At 40.8% G+C, this 27,947-nt stretch overlaps 1 protein-coding gene and 1 pseudogene across 14 annotated transcripts in view; both read right to left on the minus strand.

Annotated features, from left to right (window-relative positions):
- Positions 1-27,947, minus strand: part of MAGI2 (membrane associated guanylate kinase, WW and PDZ domain containing 2) — a 1,584,028-nt gene that overhangs the window by 934,189 nt on the left and 621,892 nt on the right. The window lies entirely within an intron of this gene.
- Positions 1,978-27,306, minus strand: LOC127491805 (developmental pluripotency-associated protein 4 pseudogene; annotated as a pseudogene).

A 27,947-nucleotide genomic window follows, 5' to 3' on the forward strand; every position in this document is an offset into this window, starting at 1 on the left:
CCAGGTGTGCCAGGATGTAGACATCCCAAGCAGTTCCAGAAGCCTGCCCCATGCATATCTTCATGAAGAACAAAATTTATGCTAGGGGCCAGGGGTTTTAAGACTAGAACCATAATAGTGATGGCACACGCCCCCTACCCTTGAGTGCTGTAAGTGGTATCTTGAGTGCTGTAAGTGGTACAGGATTCTTTGGGACTCCATAGAAGAATGAATGTCTGTGACCACAACACATATAACATAAATGCCATCTTGAACTTGACACAGAATCAAACATTGTGAGCCTACCAGTCTGCTGAAGACAACATGTCTAAGGCCATTGCAAATCCCTATGTATTCCCGTAAGATCCCATTGCTTTGCGGTTACTCCCAATGTTTGTTCATTGAACAACATATTCAATTGAACAATATATTCAATTGTTGATATCCATTAGTTTCACTTATGTATTACTTAATTTTGCTCCTTTTTGAGCTAATAAAACAGTGTCAATCTATAGGAAGTCTTCTGATACTTATTTTTTTCTTTCAATACAGAATCTGAAATTCACTTAGATTGATGCCTGCAGTTAGAGTCCATTCCTTTGTATTTCTCTAAGGATATGGATCCACATAGAATGTATTATTCTCTTATTTGTTTTTACATTTTTGCTATGGCAAACAATGAAACAATAAAACAGGAGACACACACACACAAAGAAAGAGAGAGAGAGAGAGAGAAAGAGAGAGAGAGAGAGAGAGATGAAGGTGTTCCTTCACCCTCTGGCTCACACACCAAATGCCTGCAACAGCTGGGACTAGTTTGGAGACCAGAAACACAAATGCCAACCAGATCTACCATGTGGGCGGCAGGAAGCCAAGCAGTTCACAGACATTCACAGGAAGTTGACCAGAATCTGGGGTGAAACTCAATCCCTATACTCTGTTGTTAGTTGTGTGTAACTAAAGGGTGGTCAGGAGCTAGGAACACCATACAGGTCTCCACAAGGGGTGGGGGAAGAAACCAAAGTACGTCTGATGCCTCCAAGCATGCATTAGAAGGAGCTGGAATGGAAGCAGAGGCAAGATTCAATCCTAGGCACTCTGATGTGGGATGCAGTCATCCCAAGCAGCAGCTTAATTGATTTTACAACATCTGTCTCTAGCTATAAACATTCCTGTGCATACTTACTGGTAGAAATGTGTAAGCTATGCTATACCGACAATAATTGCTTGGTCATAAAACATGCTACCTGTATATTTTAAAATAAGAAAATATTTTCCAAACTTTTTGCACCAGTTTATACTTTCAAAAATAATGTATAAATTTTTAAAAAAAGATTTATTTCTTTGACAGTCAGAGTTACAGAGAAAGAGAGAGGGATATATAGAAAGATATCATCTATCCGCTGTTTCATTCTGCAAAAGGCTGTACTGGCTGAGACTGGGCCAGGTTGAAGCCAGAAGCCTGGAGCCTCATCCCCATCTCCCATGTTGGTGCAGGGGCCTAAGCACTTGGACCACCCTCCTCTGCTTTCCCAGGTGCATTAGTAGGGAGCTGGAAGGGAAGTGGATCAGCCAGGACTCAAACTGGTGCCCATATGGGATGCCAGCATTGCAGGCAGTGGCTTAACCTACTATGCCACAACACTAGCCCCAGTGTATGAAATCTAATTGCCCACCTCTTTTAATATGACAATATCAAGTGTTTGTAAAAGAAAACCTTGCCAATATAATTAAGGTAAAATATTTATAACACTGAGCTCTTAATTTGTACTTCCTTTATTATTAATGCAGTTGAGCATATTTTCATTGCCTAGTTTTGCTTCTCTTCAATATAATGTCTACTCATTTTTGGACTCAAATTCAGTAGGATTTTCATATCCTTTACTATTTTAAAGGGATTCCTTATATTATTCTGGACAACAAACTTCTGCCAGATATATGTATGGAAGATATTTTCTCTGGTTTCCTATGACCTTTTTTATGAACATGTTTCTTAAATTTTATATACTTGGTTTTTTCAATATTTTCATTTATGGTTCTATTATTATCATATTGTATATGAAATATTTTCATGCTTCAAGATCCAAAGAATTTAAAGAAAAAAAAATCTTTTTTTCTTAAAACTTTGCTTCACCTGGAATTGATGTTTGCCTGTATGATGTAAAGAAGTGAGAGATTTTTTTTTTCATATGCATAGTCACTTGTTCTAACACTACTCCAACCTTCTAACACTTAACACCATTCTGAAAAACGTCCTCTATTAAATATCATTTTTCTCTATACGTGCAATAAGTTAGTCAAATTTGTTCTCTCAGAGACTCGAGACTATCTGGATAGACTTTTGATTACCCATGCTTTTTGATGCAATTTTGGGTGTATAAAGAGTTCTTATCTAAACTTTGGGGAGGGGATAAGGAGGAGAAAGCTCAATGGCTGTGATTAAAGGCATTCAGTGTCAGAGTGTGGCAACTTGAAAAGACAGAAGTTTTGACTGGACTAAGAGTCAATCTCAAGAAGGTGGAAAATTCTTGTAAAGCAAAACTGATCGATTTTAAGAATAGTGAGGTCTAATATTCAATTCAAAGTTGCTGTTTGAATTAGCTGTTGGGTGTTCTGAGCCTTCAGTAAATGTCAGCCACACACTGGTGTCCTGGGATTTGAGCAGCTTCCAGGGAGGATCAAAGCAAGGCAAGGGAGAAGGAAAGTCATTTTAGAAGGTGAGATACACAGCAGAGGTCATGAATTCAGCAGGAGCAGGATATTAGATCAACAATGGATCAGGGCAACACAAGCTTCGTCCTTAGAAACAGGGTGGGGAGGGGCTGATACTGGCATTTGCTCCTGTGTATTTCCAAATCATTTTATTGGGATGTTCAAGGAAAAACCGTGTTAGCCCTTTCAAGCACAACCTTAGCATTCTTGTGCTTCAGCAGCTCCTCCGCAGAATGCTGTATTAGGTTTTGTTTGTCTTCTTTTGCTTTGAACTAGAGGATTGAATCCAAAACTCCTTAGTGCAGTGCTCAGAACTGCATAGAACCTGACCTCTACCTCTTCTCTTTCTATGCTTTTCTTAAGAAACACCAAAGTGATTGGATTGTTCTACACAGACCAGGCACTTTCCAACCCGCTGCCTATGATGAGGTTGTTCTCTGTGCATGGCACCCATTGCAGAGCAGGTGTGGTCACAGCAGGATAATTAGCAAAGTCAGAGGGTTGTATTCCTCTCTGCAGGACCTGTGGGTCACTGCAAGCAGTCACAATGGAGGGCTCGGGGTCTAGGACTGAAAAACAGGCATATGCAATGTCAGTGAATGAGTTACCCACGGAAGCAGAGCTGATGTGAGACCTTCCGGCAAGAAAAGCATGTTCACTGCTAAGGAGATAGAAAAAGCTCCCTGTGGTATGATGATCAGTCTCTATCTCTGTCTCCAAATTAAAGTTTCTATCAAAAAAAGGTAGAGGCTGGCGCCGCGGCTCAATAGGCTAATCCTCCGCCTGTGGGACTGGCACACCGGGTTCTATTCCCGGTCAGGATGACGGATTCTGTCCCGGTTGCCCCTCTTCCAGGCCAGCTCTCTGCTGTGGCCAGGGAGTGCAGTGGAGGATGGCCCAAGTGCTTGGGCCCTGCACCCCATGGGAGACCAGGAGAAGCACCTGGCTCCTGGCTTCGGATCAGCGCGGTGCGCCGGCCGCAGCGCACTGGCTGCAGCGGTCATTGGAGGGTGAACCAACGGCAAAGGAAGGCCTTTCTCTCTGTCTCTCTCTCTCTCTCACTGTCCACTCTGCCTGTCAAAACAAAACAAAACAAAACAAAACAAAAAAACAACCAAGGTAGAAATATATTCAGCAGCTGGATGCCTCATTGAAAATTCATCCATAGTACTTCCTGAGGGATTAAACTGTTAGATGCATCTAGTGAAAGAAAAACAAATTTGTGATAAAAATCTAATAATATCCTTTTATTTAAAAAGTCTGCCTAATTTTGCCCCATGGAAACCCTAGAAGAATGGGAAGAACCAACACCATCCACTTTATTTTTAAGTCAAACTTTAGATTATATATTTAATGTATTTTGAAACATTGGTCAAAGACAAACAATGTATTTCACAGGATAAGTGACAAGTGTCACTAATGTGCAATTTTGTTCTACAATAGGTAGAGAGACTGAGAATTTGTATATATGTAATGTGGATATGGGTAGGCATTGTGACACAGTGAATTAAGCCACCAATTGGGATGCCTGCATCCCATATGGGTTAAGTGCCTGGGATTTAGTCCCATCTCCATTTCCAACTTAGCTTCCTGATAATGCACTTGGTAGATAACAAATAATGTCCCAAATATTTGGTTTGCTGCCACCCGTGTGGGAGACATGATTGGATTCCTGGCTCCTAGCTTCTGCCTGGCCCATTCTTGGCTGTTATAGACATTTGAAGAGTGAATCAGCAAAAGTAAGATTTTCTCTCTCTCTCCCCCCACCCCGTCTTCTCTCTCTTTGCCTTTCAAATAAATGAATACATAACCATATCTTTAAATATGTGTATATTCGTGGCTGGCATTGCAGTGTAACAGGTAAAGATGCAGCCTGTGATGCTGGCATCCCCTATGGGTGCTGATTCAAGTCCCAGCTGCTTCATTTCAGATCCAGCTTCCTGCTAATGTCCTGAGAAAGGCAGCTGTCACAAGTGCTTTGGTCCCTGCCATCCATGTGGGAGACCTGGAAGAAGCTCCTGGCTTTTGGCTTTGACCTAGCCCAACCCTGGCTGTTGCAGCCATGTAGGGACTGGACCAGTGGATGGAAGATCTCTGTCTCTCCCTCTCTTTATTTTCTCTGTCTCTCTACCTTTCAAATAAATAAATAAATACATAAACATATGTTTCAGAATGTGTATATTCATGAAAAAGCATAAATAAGTGAATCCAAACCATTTTTGCATCTATAATAAGGGGACCATTTTATATTATGAAAGTAGAAAAATACTGTGTTGAATGGAAAACAGCCATCATAGTTGACTTACAATAAAATTCCTTAGGAAAATCTTTCTCATTCCTTGTAGGCCTCTGGATCCTCATATTTTTGTCCATAGCTCTGTTCTAGAACCCAGTATAACTAGGTGGCTGATGTGGCACAGTTAGTTAAGCCCCTGCTTGCAAGGGTGACATTATACATCAGAGCAGCAGTTTGAGTACTGGCTGCTCTGCTTCAAATCCAGCTCCCTGCCAATGCTCCTTGGGAAAGCAGCAAAAGATAGCCCACATACTTGGGCCTCTGCCACCCATGTGGGAGACCAGAATGGAGTTTCTGGCTTCAGGTTTTGGCCTGGCCCAGCCCCAGACATTGTGGCCATTTGGGAAGTGAGCTAGCAGATGAAAGATCTCTCACCACTACCTTTCTCACTCTGCCTCTCAAATTAACTAATTAATTAAAAGAGAATTGAACCCATAAACTCTGATATGGGCTGCAGGTGTCTTAATCACTAGGCTTATTTTGTTCCCACAAAACATTAAAAAAAAGAACTCAATATATCCTATTTTATCCTAGGCAGAGAAACACAACAGATATTACTGTTTATTGGATGAATGAAATAACACAAAACCATCTTCAAATGAGTTAAAAAGTCAAGATCTCAATTAAAAACAAAACGAAAGCTTACACTTTCATCAATATGATCATGGTCAGTGCTATGTAAAGCATTGACAGAAAGTTATGGGCTGAGTTAGAATGAGCTCTTAGAAAAATAAGGAGGAAGGAAGGGAGGGAAAAAACGGAAGGAAGGGAGGGAAAAAACAAAAGGAAGGAAGGGAGGGAGGGAGGCAGGAAAGAAGGGAAGAAGGGATGCAGAAAGGGAGGAAAAAAGATGAAATAAAGTAAAAAAGAGAAAGAGGGCGAGAAGAGAGAGAGAAGGAAGAAAAGGAAAATATTGGGAGGGGCAAAATATTAATGGAATGATCTTTTAAAATTCTCTCATGTTAAATGGAAGGAAATATTTCCAAATGAAGTGAATATATTTTAATAAAATAGCTCTTAAATAATCACAATGTAAACCATTTTAATTATTTTACAAATGACTATAGAGAGGTTCCATTATTAACAGCAGGATTCTGATGCAGGTGACCCAACAACCATACTTTGAGAAACACTGGATTAAGAAATTAGTATTAGAACAACAAAACAGACAGTAACGACGACAAAAAGAGGCTAAATAGTATGAGCACTACACGTGAGTGAAAACATTTTTTTCCATGCTGCTCTAGTCAGCACAATAATGCACCCTCTTAACTTACCAGGCAGAGAAAACCTTCCCATAGTTGTCCCCTGGGAAGGATGGACGTGAATTTAGGAGAAACAAAGGACAGTCATTTACCCAGTTATCCAAGCTCATGCCTGCCCTGCATTTTAATCCAATATCATCTTTAATAAACAGGTAATATAAAATCAGAAACTTATCTAAACCAATATCTCTACCTCAAGTGAGGCCTTTGATGTGGTAGGAGGAACCAACCGTAATCTGTCATGGTTAGGACTGACACTTAAAGCTGGGATGACAAGTACATATGTAAAGTGGTGAATTCAGAAGCAAATCCACTACTCTAAGCCTCATTCTGTATTATTCAAAAAGGATCCAAACCAACTGTCTGGTAAGGAAAAACCACATGGAAATGTGGCCACAGCACAGGATTCAGGTGGCCCTGGAGTGGAATAGCCATTCACCTTTGGGCAAATTATTTAAATTCCCTATGTCTGGGTTTCGTCCATGTAAATCAGGCAATTGACTCGTCTCTAACATCATTCCTTGAAAAGCGATACTCATGTCTGTTATCTGCAGATGCCCAGTTAAAACAAATTTCTTTCTCTCCAACATCTTTCCTCTCTTTTTGCATTTATTAATGTTGTTGACGTGATTTTATTTGCATATTTGTTGCTATTTTAAAACGTTTGCTAAGTTTCTCCTTTTTTATAAACAGAGAAATGGCGTTTTTTAAAAAAGAGTGAATGAGTGAATCTTTCCTGTTTTGTTTGGGCTGGGTGAAGTGGAGGAATAGGAAGGCTGCTGATGGGAGAATGTAATAGTTTTTGCTGGCCAGGGATCTGAGGCTAGAACAACTCATTTTTTTTCAGGGACAGTTACACACATGATCTGCTACAACTTCCATTTGTTACTAATGCATGAGTCATTTACTCAGGATTAAAGCAAATGACTCAAATAAGTTATCTCTAGCAAAATGGTGCTTTGAATGAAGCAAGGGAAATTATTTATGAAAGTTAAGTGTTTATTCTGAAATATCATTATCTGTCTTATGCTTTATTCTTTCATGCTAACATACGCAAGAAGAGCAGAAGTAAATCATCAAGAGAACATCATTTCATGCATCTGGATTTCATAAAGTGAAAAAGGATGATGAGTCCATATTGTTATGGGGAATATTAATTTATCAGACAAAATGTCATTTTCTTTTATAACCATGTGACTTATATCCTAAGCTTCAAAGTGAACTTTTCAAAAACTGAAAATAGGAAGTGACTATTCATGAATTCTCATGGGAAATATCATGGGCAAATCATTGCAGTGCTCATTTGGTCTGAAAAGATCCACACACCTGGTCTCATTTGAGATAATTCTTGGTTTTACTTGTAAAGACCTAACAAATATCTTGGCAATAATTCTGTTTCCAATTCTAAGCTACTGAAAATGAGTTTCATTGCTCGGTAGAATCTATTCCGTAGACTCAACAGACGCAATAACCTTCCATTTTTCCAAAGAAAACCATCCATATCCATAACACATAGGGAGAATGGGTCATTCTCCCTTCTGTTGGTGATTTTTACAGCGAAGTAACACCAGGGATAAAGCAAAAACTCTACACACTTTTCAAAAGAGCCAGCTTTATAGGAACTTCAAATTCAATTAAAAATTTAAGGCAGGAGGAAATGGTGAGTTCTAAGTTTTAACTTCATTCCTTTTCTCCCCCAAAATTATGAAAAGCACTCCCTTATTTTAATATCAACTTTCAAAAAAAGGAAGCCAAATATAGCTGAATTTTCCAATGAAACATTTTAAAGATTTAGAATATGAGTATAGACTTAAGTGAACAATTTGTCCAGAAGTTTAGTCTAATGAAAAAATTAAATTACTAAAATTATTTTCAAACTTCAATTAAAAAATTGCGTTTCTGTGTTGAATAAGTTGAATTTGTGCTTTAATTTGAATAAACATTTAGTCAAAATCCAAAACTCCAGTAAAAACAATATTCTAATATATACATGCACATATACACATATAGAGTATATTACACTTCTATATAATTAGATTTTAGCCTCAAGGATTTGAGTGTGTGTGTGTGTGTATATATATATATATATATATTCTCTATTGAAAATTAGATTTTTAGCTTCAAAATAGTAAAACACAGCCAGAAGCCAACAGATATTTGTCTAAAGTGCTAAGAACATGCACTGGAAAAAGAATACTCTTTTCAGTGTCTGATTTTGAGAGAATTGGATACTAGCATGCAGAAGAATAAAATTAGACTCCTATATTCTACAACACGCAAAAAATTAGCTCAAAATGGATTAAATGTATAAATGTAAGACCTAGAATTTTGAAATTATTAGAAGAAAGACAGGGAAAACACTACAGGAAATTGGAGTAGGCAAAGATTTTCTAGCTCATAACCCCAAAAACACAGGGAAGAAAAGCAAAAACAGAGAGATTTCACCAAACTAAAGAAATCCTACACAACAAAGAAAGCAACCAATGGTATGAAAAATACAACCTACAGAAGAGTAGAAAATATTTGTAATTTATATACCTGAGAAGGAGTTAATAACCAGAATATATAAGGAACTCAAACGACTCAATAGCAAACACCAAATAATACAGTTTAAAAATGGGCAGTAGCTCTAAACAGACATTTCTCAAAATAAGGCATACAGTTACCCAACATCACTAATCATCAGGTAAATGCACACCAAAACAATAATGAGATGTCACCTCACTCCAGTAAGACTGACTATTATAAAAAGATAAATAATAGCAAGTGTTATGAGGATGTGTACAAAAGAGAATCCTTGTACACGGTTGGTTGGAATGTAAATTAGTACAAGTCATTGTGGAAAACAATGTGGACGTTCCTCAAAAATTTAAAAAGCTGAACTACCATATGGTCCCACTATCCCATTCCTGGGTATTTACCCAAGGGAAACGAAATCAGACTGTTGAAGAGACATCTGCACTCCCATGTTTAGTGCAGCACTGTTCACAATAGCCAAGAAATAGAAACTGCTTAAGTGTCTCCCCACAGATGAATGAATAAAAAATGTGATAGATATACACAACAAAATAGTACTCAGCCATGAAAAAAGAATGCAATCTTGCTGTTTGCAACAACGTGGATAGGAATGGATGTCATTATTCTAAGTAAAATAACTTTGCACAATGACAGATTTCAGGACATACTACAGGGCAGTTATAATCAAAACAGCAAGGTACTGGTACAGAAACAGATGGATAGACCAATGGAACAGAACAGAAACACCAGAAATCAATCCAAACATCTACAGCCAACATACATTTGATCAAGGATCCAAAACCAATTCCTGGAGCAAGGACAGTCTATTCAACAAATGGTGCTGGGAAAACTGGATTTCCACGTGCAGAAGCATGAGGCAAGACCCCTACTTTACACCTTACACAAATATCCACTCACCATGGATTAAAGATCTAAATCTATGACCTGACACCATCAAATTATTAGAGAACATTGGAGAAACTCTGCAAGATATAGGCACAGGCAGAGACTTCTTGGAAAAGAGCCTGGAGGCACAGGCAGTCAAAGCAAAAATTAACATTTGGGATTACATCAAATTGAGAAGTTTCTGTACTGCAAAAGAAACAGTCAGGAAAGTGAAGAGGCAACCAACAGAATGGGAAAAAATATTTGCAAACTATGCACAGATAAAGGATTAAAAATCAGAATCTACAAAGAGATCAAGAAACTCCAAAACAACAAAACAAACAACCCACTTAAGAGATGGGCCAAGGACCTCAAAACAGACATTTTTCAAAAGAGGAAATCCAAATGGCCAACAGACACATGAAAAAATGTTCAGGATCACTAGCAATCAGGGAAATGCAAATCAAAACCACAATGAGGTTTCACCTCACCCCGGTTAGAATGGCTCACATTCAGAAATCTACCAACAACAGATGCTGGCGAGGATGTGGGGAAAAAGGGACACTAACCCACTGTTGGTGGGAATGCAAACTGGTCAAGCCACTATGGAAGTCAGTCTGGAGATTCTTCACAAACTTGAATATAACCCTACCATACAACCCAGCCATCTCACTCCTTGGAATCTACCCAAATGGAAATTAATTTTGCAAATAAAAGAGCTTTCTGCACCTCAATGTTTATTGCAGCTCAATTCACAATAGCTAAGAACTGGAATCAACATAAATGCCCATCAACAGTAGACTGGATAAAGAAATTATGGGATACATATCTATAGAATACTATACAGCAGTCAAAAAAAATGAAATCTGGTCATTTGCAACAAAATGGAGGAATCTGGAACACATCATGCTGAGTGAATTAAGCCAGTCCCAAAGGGACAAATATCATATGTTCTCCCTGATCGGTGACAACTAACCAAGCATCAAAAAGGAAACCTGTTGAAGTGAAATGGACATATGAGAAACAATGACTTGATCAACCCTTGTCCTGAATGTCGAGGAACAACTTACTACTTTCTCCGTTTTAGTATTTTTTTTTTGTTCTACTTAATACTATTGGCTGAATCTTTAATTAACACACATTTATTCTTAGGTGTTTAAATTTAACTGAAAAGTGATCACTGTTAAATATAAGAGTGCAAATAAGAGAGGGAGGAGATGTACAGTTCGGCACATGCTCAATCGGACTTGCCCCAAACGGTAGAGTTAGAAATGTGCCAGGGGATTCCAATTCATTCCCATCAAGGTGGCATGTACCAATGCCATCTCACTAGTCCAATTGATCAGTTTCAGTTCATAATTGATCATAATGATAGGATTAAGAGTCAAAGAGATCACATAAACATGACTAGTGTCTGCAAATACTAACTGATAGAATTACAAAGGAGAGAACGATCCAACACGGGAAGTGGGATACATAGCAGACTCATAGAACGGCAGATGTCCTAAACAACACTCTGGCCTCAGAATCAGCCCTTAAGGCATTCGGATCTGGCTGAAGAGCCCATTAGAGTATTTCAGGCATGGAAAACCAAGAACTGTGGCAAAAAAATGACCTAAATGAAAGATCTCTGTGAGTGAGATCCCAGTGGAAAGAACAGGCCATCAAAGAAGGAGGTACCTTTCTCTGAAGGGAGGAGAGAACTTCCACTTTGACTATGGCCTTGTCTAAATAAGATTGGAGTTGGTGAACTCAAGAGTCTTCCATAGCCTTGGCAGCTCATGACAAGAGCCTAGGGTGATTACTGATGCCATAAACCAGAGTGTCAATTGTCAAATCAAAAACGGGAGTCATTGTGCACTTACTCCCCATGTAGGATCTCTGTCCTTAATGTGTTGTACGATGTGAATTAACAGTATAACTAATACTCAAACAGTACTTTACACTTTGTGTTTCTGTGTCAGTGAAAACTGTTGAAATCTTTGCTTAGTATATACTAAATTGATCTTCTCTATATAAAGATAATTGAAAATGAAACTTAATGTGAATGGGATAGTTGCAGGTGGGAGGGAAGTTATGGACGAAAAAGCCAGTGTGATCCTAAAGCTGTACTTTGGAAATTTATATTTATTAAATAAAAGTTAAAAACAATAACCTTGCACAGAAAGAGAAGTATTACATGACCTAATTCATATATGGGGTTTGAAAAAAGGGTATCTCAAAGAAGTTGCAAGTATAGTGATAGTTACCAGAAGCTGGGGAGGGAAGGAGGAGATCAGGAGGATTGATGGGTACTGGATAAGATAGGAGTCAGCAGTTCTGGGGTTATATTGCATGGTAGGGTGACTATAGATGGTGTTCATGTACTGTGTATTTCTCTATTGAGAAAAAAATAAGATGAGATTTTGAGTGTTTTCACTGTAAGTAAATGCGAAATGCTATGAGATAAATATTTAAGTTCATTGGACATTACCAGTTCTATAAATCTAAAAAAATCATGGAATACTCCAAAAATATGTACAGTGTTTACATGTTTCTCAATGCTTTAAAAATAATTTTAAAAAAGAAAATAAGAGGATAGTATAAAGATTATGCCAGTGATCTTTTTACTGTGAAGGATGACATCTGATGAGTCGGGAGGCCCAGGGTTTGCTGGTTTGCTTTTCTACTATGGTGCTCTCTCCTCACATCCTAAGGTGTGTGCAAGATGGAGTCCCTGGCACGCCCCATGAGTAGGGTCTAGAGGCCCTCCAGGAGAGGAGTGCAGCCCTACTGTACTGTGAGGCATATGCCCTTTGATTCCTTCTTTTTGGTTGGCTTTTCTGTCTGGAGACTTGGCCATCAGTTGCCTGGAGCAGTAGGAGAGGCCCTTGGATGTCCTCCTGCTCCTCAGAGTACAACTTCCTCATATCTATCTTCCCAGTCCCTTCAGAAGTGCTATTTCCCATCAGAATTTTAAACTTCAGGCCAAAAATAAACAAAAAGATTTTGCAATGTACACATGGTCCATTCTAATTTACTCAGGCAAAATGATACTCACTAGAGTTGAAACCAGAGTAAGCTCTTTGATGAAACCAAAATACACCACATCCCACTAGCTTCTGGTTACAAGTAACATTAAAGTTCATATTCAATATGTAAACATCTCTACTCCAATAGGCATACAGGACTTTAGCTACAAGAGTTTAGTCTTGTGGTGGTAGGCATTTAGCCTAGCAGTTAAGATGTTCACATTCTATTTCAGAGTACCCGGATTTGATTCCAAGCTATTGTTCCTGGCTTTAGCTTCTTGTTAATGCAGAACCTAGGAAGCAACAGGTGATGGCTCAAGTGTTTGGGTCCTTGCCATCCACATGGGAGACCTAGATTGAGTTCTTAGCTCTTGGCTTTGGCCACTCCTAGCCTGAGCCATCGCAAGCACTGAGAGGAGTGAACCAGCAAATGGGAACTCTGTATGTCTTTCTCTATCCCTCTACCTTTTTATAAATAAGTAAACGAAGAATTTTTAAAACAACAACAAAGCAAAACAGTGTTTGCCTTCTGACTTGGTGACTTGGGATAAATCTCCTTGATCCCACTCAGGCCTCCTTGATCCCACGCAGGCTGGCAGGCTGCTGCCCTCAAGGTTTCTGGGTGAAGCCTCCCTCTGACATGGCCTCCTTCCAAGAAAATGCAGTTTCCTGCTATGACTCTTTTGCAGACTGCGCAGGACCCACCGTGTTTGATGCAGAAGTGTAGAGTCTATTTGTCCTTCTGCTTAATAAACTCAGGCTCTATGGACCAAAGTGAACCCACCTGTACTAGTTTCACAAAGGCAGTTCTACGTGTTCCTAGGTGTGTTCTCCCTGCACAGAAGGCACACTAGGATCGTGTCATTTCACATACACAGGATGACATCCAGAATGCCAGTCAACATAAGCAGTGGGCATCTCTGTGTAAAGATGATGCAGGAATTTCTTTTGCTTTATTCTTTGTACCTAACTTTATTGTTTCGAATATTGTTCCTTATCAGCTTGTACCATTTTTATAATCACAAAGGAAAAATAAAGGCTCTTCCAGCTGTTGTTCTTCCTCCAATGCCTCTGGAGGACTCAGGCCTTGCCCTGTGAGGCAGGTAGTGGAGAGATGCTATTATGTCCTGCTGTGTAGCATTGCTACTTCAGGAACAAGTGGAAAACTGGGGCCAGCATTGTGGCATAATGGGTAAAGCAGCCACCTGCAAAACCTGCATCTCATATGGGCACCAGTTTATGTCCTGGCTATTCAACTTTTGATCCAGCTCCAGGCTAACAGCCTGGGAAAAGTAGCGAAAGATGACCCTAGTGTTTGGGTCCCCTCCAGCCACGTAGGAGACCTGGATGAAGTTTCCGGCTCCTGGGTTTGATCTGGTCCAGCCCTGGCCATTGTGGCTAACTGGAGAGTAAACCAGCAGATGGAAGCTCTCTCTCTCTTTCCCTCCCTCTCTCTAACTCTGACTTTCAAATAAATAAATTAAAAAAAGAGTGAAAACCCATACTTTTCTTCATTTAGAAAATAAAGACAATCCAAATGCATTTAGATGGGTAATAAACAGAAGGAAGTGGCTATCATCTACTGAATTGCATGTATAGAGCTTCTATTTTAAGCCCAGACTATGTCTGGTTCAACTTCATTTTTGCACATTCAGTACAGTGTTCCAGGCTTCTTGTTAGACTTCCATCAGAAAACTGATTGGATAGTTAGTATCAGTTTGAGGTCAACCATTAACTTGTCATGTACAATCTTTTCTTTCCTTATATGCTGCCATTAAAATGTAGCTCAGATTAAATCCTGGAGTTCAATGGCCCAGTATTAATGAACTCAATAGTTGGACTGTTTGAACAGATACAAATCCTCTTATCTGTATTATCATCATGTACTTTTCCATTAATCCATGACAGAATATCATGAGAAACTGTTCTAACTACCTGGGCATATTTAGATTAAATGAACCACCAGCAAGTTCTAAAATAAAAGACAATTAATTTCATTTTTTATAACTTTCCTCAGAACACTAGCTAACCATTGTTGGCTATTGATTTATTTTCTAAGGACTCCAAAGTTCCATCAATAATCTCTCCAGAGATGAGAAACCATCTAGAGTTTTTGACATTCACTTTATTTTCTTATTTGAAATCACAAACCCCTTTACCCAGATCCACTCTCCTGACATCTCTTTCTTAACATGATTCTTAAAAAATAATAAGTATTAGTTTAAGCAATCACAATCACATCTCTAAGTTGAAATACCAGAGATATTTGAGCTTGGAGACTTGGATTTAGTTTGAACACTCAAGATTCAAGCCTGCTTATTTAATAATCTTTATTTTAATGTTGATTCTTTTGGATTAGGTGTTCCCCAACATTGCTGAATTGCAAGATTACATTTGGAGCGATGCTTACTTATCACATTATTCAACACCTAAACATTATGTGTAGTGGAAAGACTGCTACTGTGGGGCCAGAGTTGTGGCATAGTGGGTAAAGCCACCTCCTGCAGTGCCAGCATCCCATATGGGTGTCAGTTTGAGTACCGGCTGCTCCACTTCCAATCCAGCTCTCTGCTATGGCCTGGGAAAGCAGTAGAATATGGTCCAAATCCTTGGGATCTTGCATCCATGTGGGAGACCCCGAAGAAGCTCCTGGCTCCTGGCTTTGGATAAGCCCAGCTCTGTCCATTTCGGCCATTTTGGGAGTGAACCAGCAGATAGAAGTCCTCTCTCTCTCTCTCTCTCTCTGTCTCTCTGTATCTCTGACTTTCAAATAAATAAATAAATCTTTAAAAAAAAGACTGCTATCATATTGTCTTAATCCTCCTACCTTCATAAATATACCTTTAAAATGTCCTGAAATGCCAAGGTCAGATTTAGAAATTTGGTTTCCACAAGGTTAAATACCCACTTCCCTTTATTTGTCTGTACCTTCCCTCACATATGTATATCTCAACACACACATCCATGATCCACGCGTTCTTCCCTGCTCCTATGTCCAACAAGCCACCCTAGGGACTAGGGACACTAAATCTAAGCAAGAGGATTGAGCAAGTTCTCAGATGTGACTGGAGCCGTCTGGTCAGGAATTCTGGAACATGAGCAGAAGGAGGAGGCATGGGCTCCAGGCAGAGATGCAGACCCCCTGAGACTCTCGTGTCCAGGTCTGAAAACCATTCGGCTTAGCAATAAGGGTGTATCTACCTCTTTGCTTGACTGTTTATTGTTTTTGATGATTTTCCCTTAAACACAGCTGGAAGTAGAGGTTTCCTTTAAATTTTTTTTTTCACAGTGGCCATTGTTTACTGTCATCATACCTGACACATAGTAGGAAGTTGGCAGGTGAAAGCTAGAAAGAGATCTCTGTCCTGATCCTGACTCGGTTCTTTCGGCTCTTCTTGCCTTTGAGTGATGTCACCACTTGGCCCCTGTCTGTTCTAGGCACTATTTCTCACAGAAAGAGAGGGTGAAGAGGCTGAAGGGGATAAACAATCCTGTGAAACAAAACAAAATCTACAAGCTGGATTTAGCTCTCTAACGGAAAGCAGTTGAGTAATGCTGCATGCTAACCCAGACAATATGACGCACAATCTCAGTAGGCAGAATTACAGAAGAGGCAACAGGTTTAGCTCCAGAGCCTATATGCGCTCATGGGCTATTTGCTGAATGGACAGGAAACCACTGCTTCAGCTATGAACCTCCTTTGCTGGTGACAGAGAAAAGAACCACAAGATGGGAGACGCCACAGGCCTGTGTGGAGTACACAAACACACAGGGACACAGTCTTGTCTTCCCATGATAGCAGGAAGTGCAGGATGATCTCCGGGTGCTTGATGCTCACAACCATCACAATGGACTCAGAGATGCCCCTGTTGAGGGTGTTGGTGACCCAAGAGGTACCTTTGCAAAGTTGCTTGTAGTGACGTGACCAGTAGTTCTTGATGAGGTAGGTCTGTGAGGGGATGGGCCTTGAATTTACATCAACATCAGTCATGGCTATGGTTCCGCAGGCTCCCTACTCCTCCAGAACTTAGATGATGTCAAAGAAGGAAAGAGAAGCTGTAAATGTCCTTTAAATCCTGATATTCTAGTCCCATTGAAGGCTTTTTGACAAGATTTTATTCCTGTGGACACACTCGGGGCACAGCATATTGTCCTCCAGGTATGGGGGTGGGAAATTACTTGCAGGAAGCTAGAAGAATGCAGTCACTCTTCCTTTTTTCTTCTCAGGAACCCAGGCTTGTCCTGCATGAAACTGCAGCTGAACCCAACCATGTGTGTTTGCAGGGAGACTTTTCCCATGGACCACACACCATCTGTCACTGGAGGCCTCTGGGGGTGTTTCCACTGCCTTCCTTTTCCCAGCACCAGCGACAATTCTGGCCCAAGAGGCCAGTACAGCCTCTGGGGCAGAAGGTGTCACCTCAACTGTATTCACGTCCTCCAGGAGCACAGGTACGCCCTCCTGGAGTGGAGCAGCCACTTCAGGGGGGTCGGTCCCCATGGAATCGGTCCCCGCGGAACACACTGTTTTCTTAGCACTTTCCTGGGATGTTTCCTCTTTGCCCACCTTTGGTTTTATTTGTAAGGATGTTTTGATCTTGACCTCCTTTGCTGTGTTGGGAATAGTCTGTAAAGAAGGCTTCTGGTGTGGGTAAGCATATTCACATAGTCGCTTATACAGACCTATTTTCGGGCCTTTAGTGCTTAACCTCAGCTTTTGACCCCAGGCCCGCAAAATGTCTCTGTGAACCAGGTCGATGGGTGGCAGATCTACAGGTAACGGAGGAATTGGTACCTTCTTTCGAGGTTTTGGGTTGCCATCACACTGTCCCCTTTCCTTAGGACAGGCAACTTTATCATCTTTCATAGATCTTTTTCGTTTGTTCCCCTCCTTTTCTGATGTTCTTGGTAAAGATGTGCTTGGTTGAGTTAATGCCCACTGTTCTTCCCTCGACCATCCTGTGGCGGTTCTCTCCTTGCCTCTAGAATTCTCCATACTTGGAAGACAAATGAAGTTGATCGGTTTCCTTTAAATTTTTACAAAATACATATGAGTATTCTGGCTTTTCTCCCCTTGAATATTCGCCTGCACTTACCCCTTATTATTTTAATTTATCTCTTAAAATTTCTATTTGTAATTCCTCCCATACTGTCACACATGCAGATAACCACAACCAACTTAGATTACTTTCTAGAAGAGCTGATATACACTGGCTCTTAATCCTCAGGCTACCGCTCAGCAGCCATACATCTCAAACTCTGGCCACTTTTATTTATTTATTTTTTTTTTTTGCAGAGAATAAAAATAATGGTAATTTCCATGGCATTTCCACAAGGTTGTTTTAAGGATAAAATAGGAGAATGTATGAGAAAGTAGGCTTTGAATACTATAAAATGTCACCACATATTGTGAATTATTTTGGTCACCACATCATGCTTGTTCTTAATAATAAAATAGTATTGTTCTTTAATTCCCCACTCACCTATTTTGAAGCTTCACTTACCATTTTATTGTAAAATTGATCTGTGTTTATTCTTAGAATGCACAGATATTATTTATCATTTTCAACAGAAGCAATGAATTGGAAGTAAGCTGTTTCTTTATTGATTAATGTACTAATACATATTATCAATTAAACCAAATGTACATAAAAGAAAAATTCACATTAAAATCGAACAGAAGAGGATGGAAATATTAGTAATAGGCCTCTAGGATTCTACTATGATTTCCTGGTGCCACATGTATCACTGCCTATGCTAAAACAGTCTATATGCTCAAAGTTAATCTAATCAATTAATTGGTTTATTTGAGAGGTACAGAAAGAACAACAGAGACAGAGACAGCTTCTGTCTCCAGAGTCACTCTTCAAATGCCCACAATGGCTGGGGCTGGGTTGGGGCTGAAATCTGGAGCTGGGAACTCAATCCAGGTCTCCCACATAGTGGCAGGAACCCAAACAGTTGAGTCATCTTTGCTTCCTCCCAGGGTCTACAGGGCAGGAACTTAGGAGTCAGGAGCTAGAGATAAGAATCAAACCAAGTATAGCAATATGAGACATGAGCATTTTAATTGCTAGGTTAAATCCCCACTCATGAAGTTCATTGTGTACATTCATACTTGTGGTCTCTGCTCCTGAACTTGTATGTTTCTTGAGAAAAGCCTTTTCTTGAGTGTACTCATGCCTCTCTGACTATAATTTCTTTATAAAGACGATTACATCAATTGAGGGGAATCCCACATATTAACTTCCAAATGCTACAACATGGACTTCAAGGTCTCCTAGCCCTTACTAAAGACAATGAAAACTGAGATGGCAACAATTTGCCTTTCCAGTGTTTGGCAAAGATTTTCTAGATGCTCATCCAAGTCTTTTATGACTATGAATTCCCTAAGGGCCCTGCACATCTCCTGTGCCCTACAGAGTACGGAGTTTGCTCAGGGACGTTTACCTAGTTGCTTATTATGTTGGATGATGGACATCTACAATTGAGGGGCCTCAGCTTTATCACCCTCTTCCCACTTCCTCGTGAGCCTTCTGTCTCTCCAGTCACAAATCATGCTATCCTAGTCATAGAGTTAATTTGATGTTCCTAACTGACCCTGATGGAAGATACATTAAGGAAATTAATAGTGTTCAGTGTTTATGTAATCACTTAATGCAGGAAAAGGTGTCAATTTTACTATGGTCCATTGCCATCTGAGACTAATAGAATTATTTTGCTAAGTGCCACATCTCCTGTTCCCCTTTATGTCACAAAAACTATAAAAGAATGCAAAACTTTACTAAATGGCACTGGGAATAATAAAGTTATTTTAATATGCTAAAGCTGAGGACAAAAAGGCAATATTTAGCAAGAGCTATTTTAAAACACTTAACAACTTTTTCAGAAAATATGAACAATGCTAAAAGGAACAGACCAATTACAATTTATAATCAGAAATCTAGAGTATTTGAAACTTAGCCTAATCAAAGGTTTAGACAAAAGATCTTCATGTGGATCCAAATAAACTCCTGTAGAAGTGGCTATAAGGAATGTAATTAATAAAACCACTCATAACATGAGAATGTTGCTTCCTCTTTAAGTGTGCTCTATTTTGTTCCTTTAGTGGGTGTAAATTAGGCAGAACAAATGGGAAAGAGAAGCTTGAGAAGGAAGTCTGCTCTGATTTCTGTCCTCCAAATTTGGCACGCCACTCTCTGCCTGTTGCTTATTTAAGCTTTGCCCTTTGCTCACAAATGACCATCAGATCCACTAGGTCTTAGAGAGGTTGCTCTTTGAACTGATAGAGACTGCACAGCACTTTTGTTGAGCATTTCATTAAGCACAACCCTTGCAAGTCAAGTGTTTTCCTGTTTTTTTTTTTTTAAACATTTATTTATTTCATTTGAAAAGGAAAGAGAGAGAGAGAGAAAGAGAGAGAGAGAGATTGATTATCTATCCATTGGTTCATTCCCTAAGTTTCTGCAACAGCCAGTGTTCGGCCAGGCCAAAGCCAAGGGCCTGGAACTACATTCTAATCTCCCACATGGGTGGCAGGGGTCCAACCTCTTGAGCCATCTTCTGCTGCTTTCCCAGGTGCATTAGTAGGGAACTGGATTGTAAGTGAAACAACTGGGACACAAACCAGTGCTCAGATACAGGATGCTAGAGTTGCAAGCTGCAGTTTAACTCACTGCTTCACAATACTAGCCAAGTGTTTCCTGTTTGTCTACTTTTATCTTTAAAGCAAAATGTGCCTGTTATGCTCCCTTTTAATTTGTTCTACCTCTGAGGCAGATCTGAATATTTGGATTCCTACTCTTTTTTAAAAAAACAAGTTTATTTGTTTTCATTTACTTGAAAGGCAGAGCTAGATAGGGAAGTGGGGGAGACAGAAGAGAGAGAGAAAGACAAAGCGAGAAAGTTTTTCCTTCCACTGGTTTGAAGCCAGAAGCATGGAGTTCCATCTGGGCCTCCCACATGGATGGCAGGGGCCACCTCGCAGGGTGCATCAGCAGGAAGCTGGATCATTGAAAATGGGTAGAAAACAGGACTGGAACCAGTGCTCTGATATGGGATACAGGCATCCCAAGTGGTACCTTAACTTGCTGTGCCACAAGGCCGGCCCAGGAACCTGTCCTCTTCATAGTCATTGAACCTAAGCTTTGATTCCTGGGAGGTGTTATTGTGCAGCTAAGGGATGGGTGCAGGGTGCAGTACAGTGTTCATTTGATAGGAATGAGCTGTAAAAAGTAAAAGTTAAGCTTCTGATTGAATGATTTTAAACACCCAATCTACATGTTTTCAGTTACAAAAAAATATTTTTGCCTGAGTAATTTACTTGGCTTTATGTCCTATAGGCATGAGATTGTCAATAAGAATTACCATTTTTTTAGAGGGGGAGGCTGGTGTTGTGGTACAACAGGTTAAGCTGCTGTCTTCCCATATGAGCCCTAGTTCCAGTCCAGGATGCTCTACTTCCAATGCATCTCCCTGCTAATGCACCTGGGAAAGCAGCAGAAGATGATACATAGTACTTGGACCCCTTCCACCCACATAGGAGAACCTATGGAGTTCCAGGCTCCTGGCTTTGGCCTGGCCCCAACCCTGGCTGTTGTGGCCATTTGGGGAATGACCAGGCAATGGAGGATCTTTCCTTTTCTGTATGTCTTTCCCTCTCTCTCTCTGTAACTCTGTCTTTCAAATAAATAAAATAAATCCTTAAGAAATTACCAATTTGTGGTGGCACATGCCATGGCTGGCATTAGAAAGTACTGCCTTTAGTGAAACAGACTTATCCTTACAACAAAATTTTAATGTGTTTGGAGAAATATCTACTGTGGTTTAATATGCGGCTTCCAAATGAAAATTCATACGTTCACTTACACACGCACACACACAGCATTTTGGAGCGCTGATGGGAAGTCATGTTGATCGTTTGTGCACTAGCCATTGAACATGAATTGTGCACTTTAAACACACATTGCCAGACTAGATTGGCATTCAGGAAAATGCTTAGATCACCGATCTTGTAAGAAGCACGTTCCTCTGGTGAATGGGTTAAACTGCTGCTGTCAGATTGGATATAATTAGTGCCGCTGATATGCAAAGAATTGCTCTGTCAGGAAATGTCACTGTCACTGACTGCTGTGCTTGTCTGCATTCAATTTTCTGTCTGGCTCAGAAAATTTTAATAACAGGTTGGAATTCACATGTAAAATTTTTACCAATTTTCATAAAAATACCTGACTTCATTTTCATTTTGCTCTCCTGTAATCTTTGGTTGTCATAAAGTAAGATACTAAACACATCTTATTTCCTTAACTTTCATTGCCTTTTGTCCTATGAAGATAGATGCTTATAGTTCAATTTTTTCCTTAGTATTTTTTAAATTTTTAATGGAAGTTTAAGTTTCGTTGAAAATGACAAAAGCAGAGAAGGGGCAGTGAGACAGAGTTGCAGAAACAGTTTGGAGCAAAGTTAACTCTCCTGTGACTTAGTACAAAGGAAACTTCTTTAATGTCCCAGGAACATACAACCGAGACTTAACTTAGAAAAACCGTCTTTAATTAATAAGACACTTAGACCATCTTTAAGGAAGGCCCAAAACAGTCATGAGAGTCAGACGCTTTCATTGAATATCCCACATAAGTGTAACTCTGGGCTCTTGTCTCTCTCACTTCTTGGTTGAAACCCAAAGTCCAGAGAACAGTATATCTAAATTAATCTCTTCTGTCAGTTGAAACACGTGACTTGAAAAGGAGAGAAGATATGGGATTTGAAGGATCAGATCCATGGAACAGAAAGAGAGGACAACGTTTGTGCTTAGGCTCAGGACACCAAAATTAAGGGCACCAGACAAGCTCTAGTATAAGATTAAGAAGGTTTTGTGAAGACTCTAAGTCAATGGACTTTGAACAGAAAGTCAAAGGACTGAGGAAGAACACATAGCTGGAACTGATATCTATTGACGGGCCAGAACAGAAGGGGTGGCTGCTGATATTCAGTTCTTCTAGAAGGAATCAATTAGGAAGATGGATGTAGACTCAAATGTTTATAAAGGAATAGGCAGAAATGGTTGATAAAGAAATGGCCTTGAAATTTTAACACAAGTACAGAAATTTAGCACAAGGCTTCACTGAGATTTAAAGGGATGAAATTGACTGGAAAGATAGCAAGGGGAAGCTACAGCTCATTTAAAGGCAAGCGCTCTGATGGATGAGACAAGGAGGGGAATAGCATTTAGTTATGAAGAAATGTCCCTGACCATGAGGTCACTGCTGGAGACATAGAAGTGACATCGTTCTGGGACAAGAGAATCATATAGATATAGATTTTTAGGAGGAAATTCAGGCAACTCCATTTCCAACTCTTCATATTACAGAGGAGACACAAAGGTCCAGAGAGATGTAGGCTTTCTTCAAACACAAATTAATATGGTCAGGAGAGACTATGGGTAATGATCACTTGACAGCAACACAGAGGAGCTATACACTAGTGAGGGGCGAGGAAAGCAATGAGGGAAACTTTTTTTAAAAAAGATTTATTTCTTTTACTTGAAAAGCAGAGTTACAGAGAGAGAGGAGAGACGCAGAGCAAAGTCTTCCAGCTGCTAGTTTACTTCTCAAATGTCCCCATTGGCAAGGGCTTGTCCAGGGCAAAGCCAGGAGCAAGGAGTTTCTTCCAGGTCTCCCATGTGGGTGCAGAGGCCTAAGCACTTGGGCTATCCTTTGCTGCTCTCCACATTAACAGGGAGCTGGATAAGAAGTGGAGCAGCTGGGACTCGAATTGGCACCCAGATGGGAAACTTGCACTGCAGCTCCTGGTTGTAACCCCGTGAGCCACAGCGCCGGCCCCAAGGGAAAATCTTTAACTGCTTTCCAGAAAGCACATATAGTGATATATTCCTAACTCACCCTGTGAGTAACTTTGTTTCTTACAAGAGAGAGAACATCATCAAGAATATTGCTTCTCAAATAATTTCTGACCAAGAACAAAAAAACATATCAATCATTTGATTGGAATCCAGAATCCTTAGCACAGAATTTATTATGATGGACTCCAGGAAAATGGATAACTTGTTACACACAATCTTGAAATTGCCTGTGTGTGCAAACCTGACTGTTCAGGGGGCTCCATCTATTTTTACCTGGAAATTCAATTGATAAACTCCTGCATTCTCTCCTCAGCTATCCAGCAACTTGATGGAGTGGAAGGAAGACTGGACATGGGACAGGGTCTTGTAACTTATCATCTACACAAAGACACTTTTGAGAGTGAAAGAGTAAGTGTGCTAATTGGATGGGCATAACCCATGCTGTCCTGTATAGAACAGGAGGTATGGGGCATAGCTATATATAGAGAAGGAAAACACATCTTTTAAAGCACTTCTATCATTAATAGTATTTTGAGCTGGAAGACATTATGCAGAGTGACATAAACTGGGAACAGACAGAAAATATTTATGATCTCACCGGTGCTGCGACTCACTAGGCTAATCCTCCACCTGCGGCGCCATCACCCCAGGTTCTAGTCCCGGTCGGGGTGCCGGATTCTGTCCCGGTTGCTCCTCTTCCAGTCCAGCTCTCTGCTGTGGCCTGGAAGTGCAGTGGAGGATGGCCCAAGTGCTTGGGCTCTGCACCCACATGGGAGACCAGGAGGAAGCACCTGGCTCCTGGCTTTGGATCAGCGCAGCGTACCGGCCATAGTGGCCATTTTGGGGGGTGAACCAACAGAACGGAAGACCTTTCTCTCTGTCTCTCTCTCTCACTGTCTAACTCTGCCTGTCCGAAAGAAAGGAAGGAAGGAAGGAAGGAAGGAAGGAAGGAAGGAAGGAAGGAAGGAAGGAAGGAAGGGGAGCAGCTGGGACATCATCAGACACCCTTTTTTTTTTAAAAAAAAAAAATTTATTTATTTATTTGAAAGTCAAAGTTACACAGAGAGAGGAGAGGCAGAGAGAGAGAGAGAGAGAGAGAGAGAGAGAGAAAGAGCAAGGTCTTACATCTGCTGGTTCACTCCCCAGTTGGCTGCAACAACCGGAGCTGCACCAATCCAAAGCCAGGAGCCAGGAGCCTCTTTCAGGTCTCCCACGTGGGTGCAGGGGCCCAAGGAGTTGGGCCATCTTCTACTGCTTTCCCAGGCCACAGCAGAGAGCTGGATTGAAAGTGGAGCAGCAGGGTCCCGAACAGGCACCCATATGGGATGTGGGCGCTTCAGGCCAGGACGTTAACCCATTGCGCCACAGCGCCGGCCCCATCATCGGACACTCTTGATATGGGATGCAGGTATTCTAAGTGGAGGCACAACTCGCACCCCTCCTATCTGAATTTTTTCCCTGTTTTTCTTTTTTTTAAAAATTTATTTATTTATTTCAGATACAGAGACAGAGAGAATCTTATACCCGCTCCACTGTTTCACTCCCCAAATGGCCACAAAAGCCAGGTCTGTACCGGCTTAAAGCCAAGAGCCAGAACCACCTTGAAGTCTCCCAGGGGTGGCAGGGATGCAAGCACTTGGGACATCTTCCATTACCTTCCCAGGCACATTAGCACACCTCGATGGAGTTCCTGGCTCTTGGCTTCAGAGTGACGCAACCCAGCCCCAGCTTTTGAAAACATTTGGGGGAAAGAACCGGTGGATAGATGGTATCTCACTCTTTCTCTCTCTCTTACAAATAAATAGATCTTTTTAAAAATGGAATACAATAACAGACAGGATTGTTTTGAGGCTCAAGTAAGTTAGAACACTTAGAAGAGTGCATGGTACATAACAGAAATTCACTGTTAATTATTTTTGCTTTCCCAGTTCAGTTTTTACTATTCTTAAGGTTTACTAATCCTCTTTCAATTGCTTTGTTTTCCATCATTTGAACATATTATATATTCTTTGTTTTCATATTTTGTTTTCTAATATTGTGTTCTGTATCATTAATTGAAATTTCTGCAATACATTAATGCCTACACTGCTTCTAATGAAGATAAATTCTGCTGCTGAATTTTAGTAACTCTAATTTTTTTCTGTCAACACCTCCTCTCTTAGTGTTCTTTCCATCTTAGCCACACGCTTAATTATCAGTCCTGCCATGGTTTTCTTTTTCTCCTTGGAAATTATGTTTAAATGTATTTCCAGCCAGCTCTTTCAAATATCTGTGTCTGTGGGCTACAGTGGATCCTTCGCAAATGTTTTGTCTCCTCCACACCCTCAGGAGTGTATTTTCCTTTTCCTGTGTCACAGGCTGTTGCTGCCTTGCTGCCCTCTCACTGTGGGTGGGCAGCAATGGCATGAGTAAAACCATAGCAGAGCTTCTGTCATGGTCACCAGCCTTTCCTCTCAGGTCTGCTAAAAACCCAGCACGAAGAGAAAGGAGGGCGAGACTACTTGATGTGCATCTCTTGTTTTATTAGCAAATGTTTAATATTTTAAAAAGATTTATTTATTTGAAAGATAGAGAGAGAGATTTTCCATCTGCTGGTTCATTCCCCAAATGGCCCCAAAAGTGGGGCTTGGCCAGGCTGAAGCCAGGAGCCTGGAGCTTCTTCCAGGTCTCCCATCGGGATCCAGGAGTCCAAGTACTTGGGGCCATCCTCTGCTGCTTTTTCCAGGAACACCAGCAGGGAGCTGGATCAAAAGTGGAACAACTGGGACTCGAACTGGCACCCATATGGGATGCTAATGTCATAGGCAACAGCTTTATCTGCTACCACAGTACCTGCCCCAAATGTTTGCCCAGGAGATTGGGAGCATAGATATCTTAAGTGGACAGGAGTCTGAAGTGTTATGGAATTAACTGTGAAACTTGCTTGTAAAGATTTATAATGATTGCATTTTCTCACAAAAATGTATTTTAGAAAATGGTACACTGTCTAGTCACATGCTCTTGTGTAAAAATAAACAGGAATAGGCCGGTGCCGCGGCTCACTAGGCTAATCCTCCGCCTTGCGGTGCCTGCACACCAGGTTCTAGTCCCAGTCGGGGTGCCGGATTCTGTCCCGGTTGCCCCTCTTCCAGGCCAGCTCTCTGCTGTGGCCAGGGAGTGCAGCGGAGGATGGCCCAAGTGCTTGGGCCCTGCACCCCATGGGAGACCAGGAGAAGCACCTGGCTCCTGCCATCGGATCAGCGCGGTGCGCCGGCTGCAGCGCGCCGGCCGCGGCGGCCATTGGAGGGTGAACCAACAGCAAAAGGAAGACCTTTCTCTCTGTCTCTCTCTCTCACTGTCCACTCTGCCTGTCAATAAATAAATAAATAAATAAATATTAAAAAAATAAACAGCAATAAAGAGCAGGTGTTGTGGCATATCAAGTTAAGCTACTGGCTGCATTGTCGGCATCCCATATGAGCACCAGTTCGAGTCCTGGTTCTTCCATTTCTGATCCAGCTGCCTGTTATTGTGCCTGGGAAAAGCAGCAGAGGATGGCCCAAGTGCTTGGGCCTCTGAAGTCACGTGGGAGCCCTAGAAGAAGCTCTAGGCTCCTGGCTTCGGCCTGGCCCAGCCCCAGTTTTGGGGCCATTTGAGGAGAGAACTAGCAGATATAAGACCTCTCTCTCTCTTTCTCTGCAACTCTGCCTTTCAAATAAATAAAATTAATTTTAAAAAATATATTGAGCATTATAAGCCCTACATACCATTAACTTGTCTATAAAATATACATATTAAAATTCATTCTTGTTTATGTGCTCCCTTTGACTCTTAGTCCTTTCATTATGATAAATTGTGAACTGAAATTGATCACTTGGAGTAGTGAGATGGCATTGGCACATGCCACCTTGATGGGATTGAATTGGAATCCCCTGGTATGTTTCCAACTCTACCAATTGGGGCAAGTCAGCTCGAGCATGCCCCAAATTATACATCTCTTCCCTCTCTTATTCCCACTCTTATGTTTAACAGGGATCACATTTCAGTTAATTTTCAACACTTAAGAATAACTGTGTGATGCTAACACCAACCGATAGAATAAATAAAGGGGAGAGTGATCCAACATGGGAAGTGAGATACTCAGCAGACTCATAGAATGGCGGATGTCCTAAATAGCACTCTGGCCTCAGAATCAGCCCTAAAGGCACTCGGATCTGGCTGAAAAGCCCATGAGAGTATTTCAGGCATGGAAAGCCAAGACACTCTGGAAAAAAGATCTCTGTGAGTGAGATCCCAGTGGAAAGAACAGGTCTTCAAAGAGGGAGGTGCCTTTCTCTGAAGGGAGGAGAGAATCTCCACTTTGACTATGACCGTGTCTAAACAAGATAAGAGTCGGAGAACTCAAGGGGCTTCCATAGCCTTGGAAACTCATAACTGGTGCATAG

This window comes from Oryctolagus cuniculus, chromosome 3 (assembly GCF_964237555.1).
Source record: "Oryctolagus cuniculus chromosome 3, mOryCun1.1, whole genome shotgun sequence".
NCBI lineage: Eukaryota > Metazoa > Chordata > Mammalia > Lagomorpha > Leporidae > Oryctolagus > Oryctolagus cuniculus.